Genomic DNA, 14,041 nt, shown 5'->3' on the forward strand with positions numbered 1-14,041 from the left:
TTGCGACAATTTATGAAAGTAAAAATTAAATTAATATGAAAAATAAATTCATATTATTTCTTTCAACATGAAACAAGCTGACAACTCTAGCGTCATATAGAATAAATCTTCAGTCCGACCTTAGAAATGCCAAATATTCATTAACATTTGATAAAAGTGTCATGAACCTCCGGAAATGAAAATCTTGCGGTTATTTTTCGCAAAATATTTATTTTGGATGGGAACACGAGGGGATAAAATAAGGATGTAGAATAATAATTTACAAGAGGAGAATGTTGTGCTGATAACTACACGAAATATTCACGTCACTTGGCGGAACTAAATCACAATACGAAAATGAGAGATGAAAAAAAAGAGGATTGAAGAAAAAGAAACGGGGCGAAGATTCATGACTCTACGATGTCTTGATGACACGGAAAACGGACCAAAAAATAACCAAATGTCGCAGAACTAAGCGGAAATATAATCGAGATAAAATTTGTGCGCTAATTTGAAACATTAAGTGACTGAAAGGTAAACGCCTAGATAATTAACGACACACAGATATATATAGGAATGCACGTAGAGGAAGACCGTACGAAATCGGGCTTTGTGTTAATAGTGCATCTTCACAAAACATCATGTAAACATTTTTTTTAGCTGAGGGTTAGAAACACAGAAGAATATAAACCAATTGACATTTGATGTAAAAAGATTAGATTACATGCTTTTCAGGCAATTAAAATAGGCGACTTTTGGTTTAAATGTTTGTAAACTTACCTTCAGATCAAGCTGCGAAGTCTACAGCTAACAATAATAAAATATATTGAAGAAATACAAAAACTGGTAGGATAATACTCCTCACATTCAGACACGCAAGAAGATTGACAAACGTGAAGTTATTTTAGCGACAATTGTTAAATAGAGATAGAAGCAATCCGATAATCAACAGATAAAAGCTATTTGGAAAACGGCTGAATCATAATAAGGCGTTTATTATCACTATCCCTGCCTATTGGCTATCAAACATGTGGTTGATCCTTTTACTTCTAAGAGTGACTGGCTTCTAATATCTCTTTACATTGTCGCCATTGAATCAAATTTAAAAAGTTATGATTAGTACCACAGGAAATGAAAAGAAAACAGCGTGGAGTATATGAACACTTAAGTTAGCGTGTAATGGCCTAGGGTTAAGGGAGTGATATTCAAATTACAGATGATGCGCTCAATCGACTGTGGTACATTCGGTTGATACGAAAATGAGTGTGACAGCGAGAATAAGAGCGATGGCTTTCACTGAAACACCGACAGTAAAAGCGTTTAAAACCTCTATGAGTGTCGAAATTTTGTGAGTAAATCTAATCCAAAAACACTCGTGAATGTCTTTTCCATGGCGGTCCTCTCTTAAACACGAAGGCGCGCTATAAAACGAGAGGTGCCTTAGGTACCTCTGGATCATTTGTCAATCAACCGTCGTGGCATACAGAACTCCAAAACAGCTTGAGTTGCAGTCAATGCAAGGCACTGACCAGAGGCGCATTTTTCGGTAAATTTCTACGTTTTCATCAAAATGGAAGAATTTGTTGAGGTTTGTATTACCTTCCTCCGAACGAAACCGTCTTTATTTGTGGCGGTAAATTTGAAATTCGAAATGATTCGCTTCGCCATCGCCTAAAATTGCCATGGCGTAATTTCATGTCTGTTTCCAAATACTGGATGTAGATGACTGTAAGAATAAAAAGAAAAGATGAAGAAATGTTCAAGGCATTTCTTCAACAATGCGAAGGGGAAGTGCTGTCAACCCAGCGGAAGAAAGGTAAAAGCAGAGCGACTGTTGCAGGCGAAGTTCTGGAGCGCGCGAGTGAACCGTCGCCGACCACCGATTCACTTCAACATGTCCAGGCGTCGATGTCGCCAAACGAATCATCTGTACAGGCTTCCTCCACAAATGGTGCGATTTCTTTTTCTTTTTTTTAAATCTAAGTATAATATGATTACAACAATACTGGATGATCCTTGACCTTTGGAACAATACATTAGAAAGGTAACTTAAGACTACAGTTCGTCACTAACAATCACTGTGATAATGTATCACCAAGATTGAAACACTCGCGTGACGCTATAATTTCTCAGAAGTAACTAATCGCAGAGTTTTTACAAACTAGGAAATAGTAGTTAGAATATACTTGCAAACCACAGATTTTTTCGTATGATGCAACAGTTTATGTCTTAGACTGCTTCCTTTTGATGCCTTCATTTTCCGAAATGCAGCCTTGCGTGACACCTACAAAGCGTTTTGTCCTGCCTAAGAATGTTTTGAAAGGAGTTATTTCTTTAGAACTACAGGTTGTATTTATTGCAATATTTTATACTATACCTTGGGCAAACGTGTCAATGAAACATGAAAAATGTTTATAAAAATTGTCCAAAATAAAATGCAGGTGGGAAGACCAGTTGTTCGATCATATCAGACTTCATGACTGTTCAGTTACGCTTTCGCTCTAACAGTTGTTTTACTTTGTCTCCACAATAGCTGATGCAAGAGGGGACGAGTTCGAAATGTGTATTTACTGTCGGCAAACGCCATGTGTAACGACCGACAGTCGCGAATACCTTGGCTATCGCGAAGCACATATTCAAAATCACGTGCGACGAAGAAAAGATTACAAGACGTACTGGAGAGCATTGAACAAATGGGGGAATTGGAAAGACCCTATTTATCAGGCTAGAAAAGTCGAACTGGGGGACCATATTTATGCTGTGCGAGAAAGGATGCCCAATTGTGTTATAAAAGATGTGAGGTCAAGGTTTCCTAACCCTCATGGTATTCCCTATATGGGGCATAAAAGGGAATAATACAATTCTCATTCAAATGCCCACGTCAAAGGGAGCCCAAGTACCAAATTGTTTATGGTCCATTTTACAATGTCCACACAGCAAATTATAGTGACTTTCCTATAAGTTAGGAAAAGATATACAGTGCAGAGAAAAGTAACAAGAGGAAACAGATAATGAGTCTGCTTGGAAAATACCAAGTGTCAAACCTAATACTCATGTTTTCATCACTTAGTACCAGCAGTTGGTAGAATTGGTCCTCCCTAATGACCTCACATATTTTACAGGACATTTGGGCTCCTACAAACTGTGGTGCGATGGAAAACAGATGAGACATCATTTGTTTATATTGATTGAGGTAGACCAGATAGTTTCTCTGAAATGAAATGTCTTTGAAGTAAGCACCTTGGTCTCTGCCAAGCGATTTGGATGCCTGGCATGTTGGTATATCTGTAGAGACGATGCTTCTCGATTCACATTTTCATTCTGTAAGACAAATGAGTCAATAAGCACGAGAAAGCAGTGAATCCAAAAAGTGCCAAAGTTATTTTAACGAATTAACAACATAAGTTTCTTACCCAATCAAGAATGGCTAACTCCATGCGCATGTTGTATGAGTCATCTCCATAATGAATCTTTGCTTTGCAGCATAAATGAGCATCACTGAATGGAGAGACTCAATCCAATATGTTTCCCTGCGCTAAAGAAGGCAACAAATTATGGGTGATTTTTCTTCAACTGGAAAATGAATTTGTTCAACTCATTTATGGCCCTTACCTCAACATCATTAATTTGGAAGAAGAGATAAACTTCTTCATGCAAAGAAACATAAACATACAGCATGTGTCAATTATTTACCCGCATGTAGTCTGATGCATGCCTATAATTGAAGTGCTCATAATGGCTTTCCTGTATGCAGCTACTGCTTCAGGTTTAGTTAACAATCTTTTGCTCATCACATAGCCAATCTTGCTTGCACTGTGACTCTGCATGGCATCTGACATGATTACCCTGAGTAATAAATACACCAAATTATAGAAAAATAGATTAATAAATCAGTAGTAATAATTATAGTAAGTATAATGTCTCTTGTTCACCATCTCTTGTTCACCATTATTAAAGAAATATGTGCAATCTTTGAGGTAATGATCATGTCATATCTTGCTAGAATAACACAACAAAAGGTACTTACAAAAATGAAAACAAAATACTATTTTCTCAACAGTCATTCAAATTACCTGGTAATGGTCAACTACATTCAACAGTGTACCCTGAAATTCTTCTTCATTGGGTGGACTGTTCTTCATGCAGAAGTAAACATGAGTCCTTGTACTTTTCACTGTAAAATATTCACAATTATTATATTCCATTGTATTCATCTCATATCAAGAAGGAATTTGACATCTGCAGATAATTGTGGAGAATGTGCATTGTTAACCTGTGTCGAAGGTCTTTTCTCCCTCTGACCCGATGTTGGCTGCTTGACAGAAACTTGTGTTTTGCGTCTCTGTCAAGCCACAGGACAATACTCCATGAATCAATCTATGAAAAAGAGACAGATAAGAGAGACAGATAAGTGACCAGTTACAAAAAACAAAAACTCTAAAACACCGAGATAATAAATTTCAGTAAATTTCGAGCAAAAAATAGAAGAGCGCTCACTTCAAATTTACATAGTACTTTGGAGGAGATCCTCCCATGATGGGGGAGGAGAGCCACTTGAGAGAATCTTCACCAACGCATGAAATTGTCACTGACACGACATGACTCTGTCGATTGAAGACAAGTGACTCGCAATCGAGGGGTTTTCCACAATAACAACATGATGTCGATAGCGTATTACAGAAAAAAGAAAACAGAGTTCGCAGAGATTCTTCACTGCAGAGATATATGGAGTCGTTCTCTGCTGAAGATGCAGTGATTTGCATTCTTTGTGGCGTATGTTCTGCTTGTGGAAGAGAAATTGGAGAAAAAGGATCAGTGAAAGGCAAAGAAATACGCGAAGATGGAGTAGAAGAAGCTGAAGGAATTGAAAACCGTGCAGAGTTCTTGTAGTTCAAAATTGCAGCCGATGTACACGCCAAACACAAAATCGCGCTAACAAAAGAGGAGTTGAAACTTGTTTCATCGTTGGTTCCATCTAACACGTCTATCAAGCTTCCTTTCAAATGATCTTCTAATTAACAAATAGATTTCAAGCTGCCGTGCGTCTGTTCAGTAATAGATCACAGGAACAAAAAAGTGGCACACGAGGCGGCGCAGCCGAGTGTGTCACTGATGTTCTTACCACATTTTGACGTCCTCTGTGATCTATTACTGAACAGACGCACGGCAACTTGGAATCTATTTGTTTTATATAATAAAGAATTTAAAAAAGGTTTAATGATGACGTCATCTATACGTCTGTCCTCCGATAGATCATAAGTGAGAACCAATCAGAATGCATGCATAACTGAGCTTATTATATAAATTCACAATAGAAAAGTCTAGCAAGAGGTTATGGTGATTTTCGAATATCTCGATGCACGCCAAGAGTTTAACCGATATTAAAAAACTCGAAATGACATTACGGTGCTTGCTCAGTAATAACTTAATAAAACCACTGACCAATTGTACAGTGGGAGTAAGATATCTTTGATTTCTAGTGATAGAGGAGTCTCATTATTTCCACCAATATCTGAAAATTAACTAAACGAAGTAGAATTGTATATCTGCATCTCAGCTATCCCTGGGAATTTGCTAATACATCGAGACTAAACCGACTAGTTAAAAATTTCTTTTTTATCAATTTCTACCTGCTTGACAGAATGTGACGAGAATTTACCACCCGATTACTCCTTTGGTGAAAAGAATAAATTCTGGAAATAAACCTGATGTTCAGACACACGCGGTGCTCGGATGTGAGTCAACGTTTCATTCGAGCTTCGATCTTTTAATTTGGGCTCTCGTTTGCATTTCTTGTAGCATTACAGCTATTGCTGTCCATCATTGGATCATTATTGGCAGCTGGTTAAATTGCCATTCGTTTTCAATTCTTCCAATATCCCAAAATAGTAACGGGTATAAGAAAAACGTGTTCCAGACGATTCTCGGTGCACAGTTTAGATACTGATTATACTTGTCGATAGAATTATCGGCTGCACTCAGCCCATAGTGTACAGTTACAGGAGTAGCCGGCAATTTGCTTTAGATTCCCCAACTCAAAAGACATTGTTTATTACGTAATATATATATCTAGCTTTCATTTGGTTTTGAATGACATAAGAAAAACTAAAAGAAATAAAATACAAGACGAGAAATAAATTAAACTAAGGGACAGAAAGCGAAAAAATGACATCATGTCGATTTTAAGGAAAAACTTCCGTTTATCTTTGGATGACTGATCGATCGCGCAACTTCCAAATTTCGTGGACTTGAAAAATCAATTTCACATCTTTCGCATATTTGATAACGATAAAAATTAATGCAGATCACCACAAGTAAACCCGGGAAGCCTAGATACGGTTACAATAACTCTAAATGACTCTTCTAATGTCTGAAAATGACCATTGTACATCTTCTGGTGACTCCGAAAAGTCAGACTCATTAACATCAAATTTTATCCTATATCAAAATATAATTAGCTTGGTTGTCCATCACTTCACTGATCACCCCCATTAATTTTACACGCCTTAGGTGATTTAGATCAGTCGAGAGAAAAAATATTGATTACCTCAGTTTATGGCGTCATCTCTTATCACTACATAAACACACCTTTAAATTTCATTCCATTATTCCACTTTATCCCTAAAGTAGGGTGCAGAAACATACATGACAACCAAATCTTGTTTGTGAGAAATGCTACTTGTAATTTCTTACCTAGGTTTTTCAGAGCAGAGTATTTGGATGACGTTGCATTATACCGCAAGCTGGTTATTGTGAAGCGTGTGCGCGACAAACCAATTTATTTCTACGCAAGTTATCAGGGACAGATGTGAAGGTCGGGGATGGGAGGGTGGTAGGTCTTTGAGTTACCACGACGTTCCTAAACCCCCCCTTCCCCGCCCTTTTTGAGATGATTTTTTTTTCCTTGAAGTCAAAATAATTTAAACTTTGTTATTCAGATGGTGAAACAACGCAACTCCAAATAATCTACAAGGCATTCAACACCCTGTACTCCTGCGACAAATTTTCGCTTTCAGTGAAATACTGCGTGGATCTTGTAAAAAAAAAAAAAAAAAGAAAAAACGTAACGCAAAATTTAAAAAGGAGAAAAGTCATCTTATATTGGCATATTTATATTTTTTCTGTTCATCCGAGCTACTGTAAATGAGTGAGACGATTCGAATTATTATCATTTTGATGTGCTCATATCTGATATCTGTAAAAGGATTTGTTTAAGGACTGTAAACATTTTGAAAAAGATATATGAAAGTTAATTTATAATTCGTGTTGTTTTCCTTTTTTTCCCTTTTACAGAAAAGGTTATTATCTAGCCTTCTTTTGTAATGCAAATAAATGTTGCAAAGTTGACTGAAGAATGGCTCTACTGAGGTATAATACAGGCTCAGTAACGTTTTTGTGTTTAGGAAATAACAGAGCTTAGGGAGAATACCTATACATCTTTTGGTTTTTTTCCAACCACTGTAGTTAGTGTGGCTCTTCCAAATAATATTTGAATCTATTTAAACTCCAAGATATCTCCAGTTGATGATTGATTGTTTATCAATAGAATAACCTTTTTGGGAATTTGTTTTTGCACTGGATGAAAAAGAACAAAATGTGACTTTTCAATATTTACTGAAAGCTTATTTGCCGATAGCCAAAGATGTACTTTTCCAGGTTCATTGTTAATTTCACTTTCAAGTATGCTAAAGTCCTTATCCTTAAAAAAAATAAATTTGCATCCTCTGCTAAAACAAACCAGCTTGTCGGCCACCCTCTTCACAATAACCAGCTTGCGGTATAATGCAACATCATACAAATACTCTGCACTAAAAATAGCGTGGTGAGTTTTTTTCTCGACTGATCTAAATCACCTAAGGCGTGTAAAAATTCATGAGGGTGATTAATGAAGTGATGGACAACCCACCTAATTATATTTTGATATAGGATAAAACGTGACGTTAATGAGTGTGGCTTTTCGGAGTCGCCAGAAGACCAGTACAATGGTCATTTTCAGACATTAGAAGAGTCATTTAGAGTTATTGTAACCGTATCTAGGCTTCTTGGTTTACTCGTGATGATTTGCACTAACTTTTGTCGGTATCAAATTTGCGAAATTGATTTTCGAGTCCACGAAATTTGAAAGTTGCGCGATCGATCAGTCATCCAAAGATAAACGGAAGTTTTTCCTTAAAATCGACATGATGTCATTTTTTTGCTTTCTGTTCCTTAGTTTAATTTATTTCTCGTCTTGTATTTTATTTCTTTTAGTTTTTCTTATGTCATTCAAAACCAAATGAAAGCTAGATATATATATTACGTAATAAACAATGTCTTTTGAGTTGGGGAATCTAAAGCAAATTGCCGGCTACTCCTGTAACTGTACACTATGGGCTGAGTGCAGCCGATAATTCTATCGACAAGTATAGTCAGTATCTAAACTGTGCACCGAGAATCGTCTGGAACACGTTTTTCTTATACCCGTTACTATTTTGGGATAAAGGAAGAATTGAAAACAAATAGAAATTTAACCAGCTGCCAATAATGTTCCAATGATGGACAGCAACAGCTGTAATGCTACAAGAAATGCAAACGAGAGCCCAAATTAAAAGATCGAAGCTCGAATGAAACGTTGACTCACATCCGAGCACCGCGTGTGTCTGAACATCAGGTCCATTTCCAGAATTTATTATTTTCACCAAAGGAGTAATCGGGTGGTAAATTCTCGTCACATTCTGTCAAGCAGGTAGGAATTGATAAAAAAGAAATTTTTAACCAGTCGGTTTAGTCTCGATATAATAAAAAATTCCCAGGGATAGCTCAGAGAGAGATACACAACACTACTTCGTTTAGTTAATTTTCAGATATTGGTGGAAAGAATGAGGCTCTCCTTCCTCACAAAAAAATCAAAGATATCTTATTCCCACTGTACACTTAGTCGGTGGTTTTATCAAGTTATTTCTTAGCTGTTTGTCATTTCGTGTAAATACCGGTTAAACTCTTGGTGTGCATCGAGATATTTGAAAAGCACTTTTACCTCTTACTAGGCTTTTCTATCATGAATTTATAAGATCATTTGAAAGGAAGAAGGAAATAGCAATGCGGGTGTAAAGTTTATTTGATTGATATACGTATTAGACGGAACCAACGATGAAATAAGTTTTGAAATTTTTTTTTATTTGCGCGATTTGGTGTTTTGCGTGTACATCGGCTGCAATTTTGAATTACAAGAGGACCGTTTGCACGCTAACTTAAGTATTCATATACTCCACGCTGTTTTCTTTTAATTTCCTGTGGTACTAATCATGACTTTTTAAATTTGATTCGATGGCGACAATTTAAAGGGAACTGGGTTGTCACTCTTAGGAGTAAATGGATGTGTTTGACGTGTTTGATAGCCAATAAGCAGGGATGGTGATAATAAACACCTTATTATGATTCAGCCGTTTTCCAAATAGCTTTATCTGTTGATTATCGGATTGTTTATATCTCTATTTAACAATTGTCGCTAAAAATAACTACTCGGTTGTCAATCTTCTTGCGTGCCTGAATATAAGGAGTATTGCCCTACCAGTTTTTTGTGTTTACTCGGTATACTTTACTACCGCTAGCTGTAGACTTCGTGCTTGATCTGAAGGTAGGTTTACAAACATTTAAACCAAAAGTCGCTCATGTTTATTGCCTGAAAAGCGTGTAATCTATAATCTTTTAAAATCAAACTTAAACTGGTTTATTTTCTTCCATATATATCTAACCCTCAACTAAAAATCGTGAACAGGATGTTTCGTCGGTGAAGATGCAATATGAACACAAAGCCCGATTTCGTATGGTCTTCCTCTACTCGTGCCCCGATATATGTTTCGTTGATTATCTTCGCACCTATGTCTCAGTCACTTGACGTTTGGAATTAGCGCACAAATTTGATGTCGTATGTATTTCCGCTTAGCCCTGCGACGGTACCGTTAGTTATTTTTGGTTCATTTTCCGTGTCATCAAGATATCGTAGACTCACGAAATCTTCGCGTCGTTTCCTTCGCTCAATCTATTTTACTTCTCCCAATCTAGTATTGTAATTTAGTTACGCCAAGTGACGTGCATATTTCGTGTAGTTGTCAGCACAAATATCATCCTCTTGTAAATTGTTATGGTACAACCTTATTTTATCTCCTCGCGTTCTCATCCAAAATTAATGTTTTGCGAAAACTTACCGCAAGATTTTCATCTCCGGAGGTTGATGACATTACTGTCAAATATTAATGAACATGTGACATTTCACGGGCCGGAGTGAAAACTTATTTCATGTGATGCCGGGCTGTCAGCTTGTTTCATGCTGAAGGAAATAATACGAATTTGTTTTTCAACTTTTTTTAAACTGTCATCACTTTTCGCGAAACGGGGTAGAAGAGAGGACTTTGTGAGACTTTTTAATTTCCGACTTAGGTTTTTCTTTTCAGCACGTTCTTGTCTTTACAACCCTCGGTCACGTCGTAGATCGTTCTCGAATTCGTCGGGAATCGTCGAGAGTCTTAGGGAAATGACAATATGAGTTATGACATTCTCTCACGAGAAGCTTTAGTTTGTGTACTCCGTTGAAAAAATTGGCTTAACAACCAGAAATATACCTCAAAGGCGAGGAGAACAAAAACTGAAATTAAGATGGAATTTCAGTTGAAGACTGTAAATTCAAAGCTACCAAAACTAGTTTAGTGCATGCACCCGATCCTAGAAGCTGGTAAAATTAACCAATAGTTTCTTCTTCTTCCAAAGAATTCGATAGGGAAATTAATAAACTCACAATTAAGTTCTGACAATAGTTTTTACGGCCGTCTTGCCGAATAACCTCGCTCGTGAGGGAAATTTATTGATACATAATAATCAATTCTGGCTGGAGAGACTTAGCGAATAATTGTGAACGTCTGAATAAACTGTCTGAAATGGTTTCACTTTTGTCTGACCGTCAGACCAAAAGACGAAAGCATTAATGATCCGTTCGTAATCAGAAGAGACTGAGTTTTGAAAAGAAATAAGTCTACTTTTCTCAGTGAAAATTAGGGCCTTCGGCACACGAAGTAAAAAGGTACCGGATTGGAATTTATAAAATGATAGCGTAGAGTTCATAAACTCCTCAAAAATGTGTTAACGAAGTGATAAGGAAGAATTTTTCTTTGTATGAAACATCAACATACTTTGTTTTTACTTTTTCAATGAAATTACTTCGCCTTCTTTAATTATTCTTTGCTTTAGAAGATAAGGAGGATTTCAAGGATTTCATGCAGCAATTTCCTTTTTCAAAATTTTGTTTTTCCGATTCTTTATACTTCGAAAATTTGACGATAGCTTTTAGTTTTTGATGGTAAAATTGATAAAACCGCGAGAGGGTTTTAACATCAGTTAATGATACTTTTTGTCATGTATTTCAATTTCTATTACAATTAACTGTTTAGGATGGTTTAATTTTTGGCTCTTCACAATCAAAAAATGGAAGCATTTCTGCACGGAATCCATGAAGTTTGTGGCAATCTGCTGCTGTTCTTATGCGTCGCACGAAAGGATTTTCTGTTCACCTTAAGCTATCTGGTGTTTTAATATTTGTCGTTCTCGCAAAAAAATATGATTGTCCATTACGTCAAAAGCGGAGACTTGAAGAAAACTTTTAATACTCTAATAAAATTAAAGTCTTTCTTAGTTATCTGATTCCTTATCTTCGTCTGACCATCGACCTTTTCGTTTTTTGTTTGTTTGTGTTTTCCTTCGTCAAATCTTTCTTATTACGCTAATACATTAGGCGGTGATCTAAGAGAAAACAGTATAGCTGTGAACAAATTTTTCATTCTTCAAAGAAGATTTATTTACAACAAAATGACTGATGAACGGATTATGAACTCACAATGTAACAATGTCGGTGTTTTATGTGGAGGTGTTCGAAAGAGAAACGCATCTCAGGGGAAACAAACTGAAAGAAAAGCTCAATTAGTGAAAGCAATTTTTTACCAACTCATTTTGAGCTAATTAAAAATGTAACCGCTGAATGTAAGAGGTATAAGTGTGGGTTTATGTTCCGCCGCGAATCACGTACTCAGTCAACGGTGAAACTCAATGCATACTCATGATAAATTAAATCTGTTCTAACGGCGGCCGAACACAGGACTCTTAGAATCGGTAAGCTTTGCACTGGGTTGTTATAAATTCGTCCATTCACATGAACCTTCTCAGCATAAGCGAAGACAGTTGTGCAATGCAGTTGCGTCATTAGCTTGGTAGCGAACCATTTTAGACAGCTAGAATATTCGGGATCAAAGTGCTGTTTTCATAAGTAATCCCTGAGTTTTTAGGTTTTCTTTGTTAGTAATAACTGCCAAAAACAATAGAAAGGAAAGAGGATGAGTTGTTTCATTCAGTCTTGTTCGGTCTTCTGAGACAAAACAGGCTTAATTTAATCAAGCATGCCGATTCCTGGCCGATCACTACAAAGAGGTGCTAAATTAATTTCTCTGACTTAATTAAATAGCTTTTAGTGCTTTTCACCTAAGTAAGCATTGATAGTCAGAGCACGTACGAGTTTTTCCGACAAACATACTGTTTATAAACTGTGCAGTCTTCGTTCCTGGGTAAGGAGTTTTCTTCTCTTTTCAGATTTTATCCAGTTTCAAGAAGTGTCATCTGGACTGTCACTGATATTTTTGGTCAATGTGGACTTCCGGAATGGAACGACTTGACGTTCCAAGGAACATTTTGGAATCACAGAGAAGTGTTAGCCCAAGCACAGCTTCGGAGTCAGGCGAAGAACAAGGCTCAGAAATTCAGACAGCAAGTGAACCATTTGAATCAGTTCAGCGAATGTCTCGCGCGCTTTCACCGGCGTCGATTTCTGTCTCCTCTGAAGAAAATAAGGTCACGACAACAAGAAGCCAACTAAAGATAAAACATCATTGCATTGCGCGAACCGATAATCAGTCATTTACTGTTTCATTCCCGCTAAGCGGGGAATCAACTCTTCAAGGAACACCATGGGAAGAAGCTCTCTATGGGAAGCGTCCTGGAAAAAAAATTCAAAGAACTGACAAAGAGACGGAGATTGTCGCTTTTTGGCGTCAGTTTTTTGGATAGAATTATCATGACCTTGCCTGCTTAGAAGTTAACAAACTATGTCAGGTCTGTGCAAGGTTTGGTAAACTGTAAAAGATTTTCATATCTGACCGCTCTGTCTTGTGGTCTTCACCTAAAAGACGACGAATTCAGAGCACTTTTCAAAACACCTTTTTGTTTTTAGGACGGAAGTACAGATGAAGAAAAATTTTAAACATTCGAATCGATGTCAGGATGTAGATTTATTTCTAACTGCCTGTCGGTGTTTTAACAGCCTATCCAATATCATGACGAGATTCTCACCATAACCACTTCCTATAGTTAATAGATTTGTCTTGATGCTGTTTGCCACAACTCGTATGAGAATTATGTGATGGAAATACAAAATTTTCAACGATTTCATTCGATCCCGCAGAGATAGATTTATTACCAGAGATGTAATTGCTTATCATTTATATCTGGAACATTGTTAACCAAATGATGGAACATTCGTTTATCCTAATGGAATAATCATTTCTACGCAAAGTTTTTGTAAGGAATATCAACAAACACGTAAGCGGGTGAATGTCAAGGTCATCCAATGATGACTGTTTATCTTTTTCACCAAGTAAATAAAGCTTTTGAATTTTTATGAAATCATCTTAATGGTGAGTTATTCATATTTGTTATCTAAATGGTCCGTTTTCGTCAGGAGTGCGTAATCCTATAAAGAACCTAAGTAACAGAGGCCTTTATAAGCTCACATTAATATAGTCATAAAAGTTTTTTTTTTCGGAGAAGTCCGGTTTTGGGTAAACGGAGTCCCATTTTTTATCAAAATTCTTAGATCCTGGAAAATGTTTGCAATTTTTGCGCGAGGTTAATCACTAATTCTGTCAGAATAATCATCTTTGGTTCAATCGACCTTTTCTGTCAACGCCTGTCGGATTAAGTTTCTTTTCAAAGTGATCACTTTATCGCGGAAATATCTCAAAAGATATTATTATCTTCATTTTTG

At 36.7% G+C, this 14,041-nt stretch overlaps 2 long non-coding RNA genes across 3 annotated transcripts; one reads left to right on the forward strand and one right to left on the reverse strand.

The window, feature by feature from the left end:
- Positions 1-3,170: 3,170 nt before the first annotated feature.
- Positions 3,171-4,356, reverse strand: LOC149047916 (uncharacterized). Its single transcript, XR_016184828.1, has 5 exons — positions 4,253-4,356; positions 4,053-4,153; positions 3,673-3,825; positions 3,393-3,514; positions 3,171-3,300 (listed from the first exon to the last, which is right to left on the reverse strand). It is a non-coding gene; the product is annotated as an uncharacterized LOC149047916 (long non-coding RNA).
- A 4,158-nt stretch (positions 4,357-8,514) lies between these two features.
- Positions 8,515-13,680, forward strand: LOC113679232 (uncharacterized). Of its 2 annotated transcripts, none has more exons than XR_016184832.1 (2): positions 8,515-8,704; positions 12,592-13,680. It is a non-coding gene; the product is annotated as an uncharacterized LOC113679232 (long non-coding RNA). The 2 variants fall into 2 exon arrangements; XR_016184831.1 differs by lacking the exon at positions 8,515-8,704 and adding an exon at positions 9,463-9,595.
- Positions 13,681-14,041: the final 361 nt, after the last annotated feature.

The sequence above is a fragment of the Pocillopora damicornis genome, chromosome 3 (genome assembly GCF_964200805.1).
Source record: "Pocillopora damicornis chromosome 3, jaPocDami1.2, whole genome shotgun sequence".
In the NCBI taxonomy this organism is placed as follows: domain Eukaryota; kingdom Metazoa; phylum Cnidaria; class Anthozoa; order Scleractinia; family Pocilloporidae; genus Pocillopora; species Pocillopora damicornis.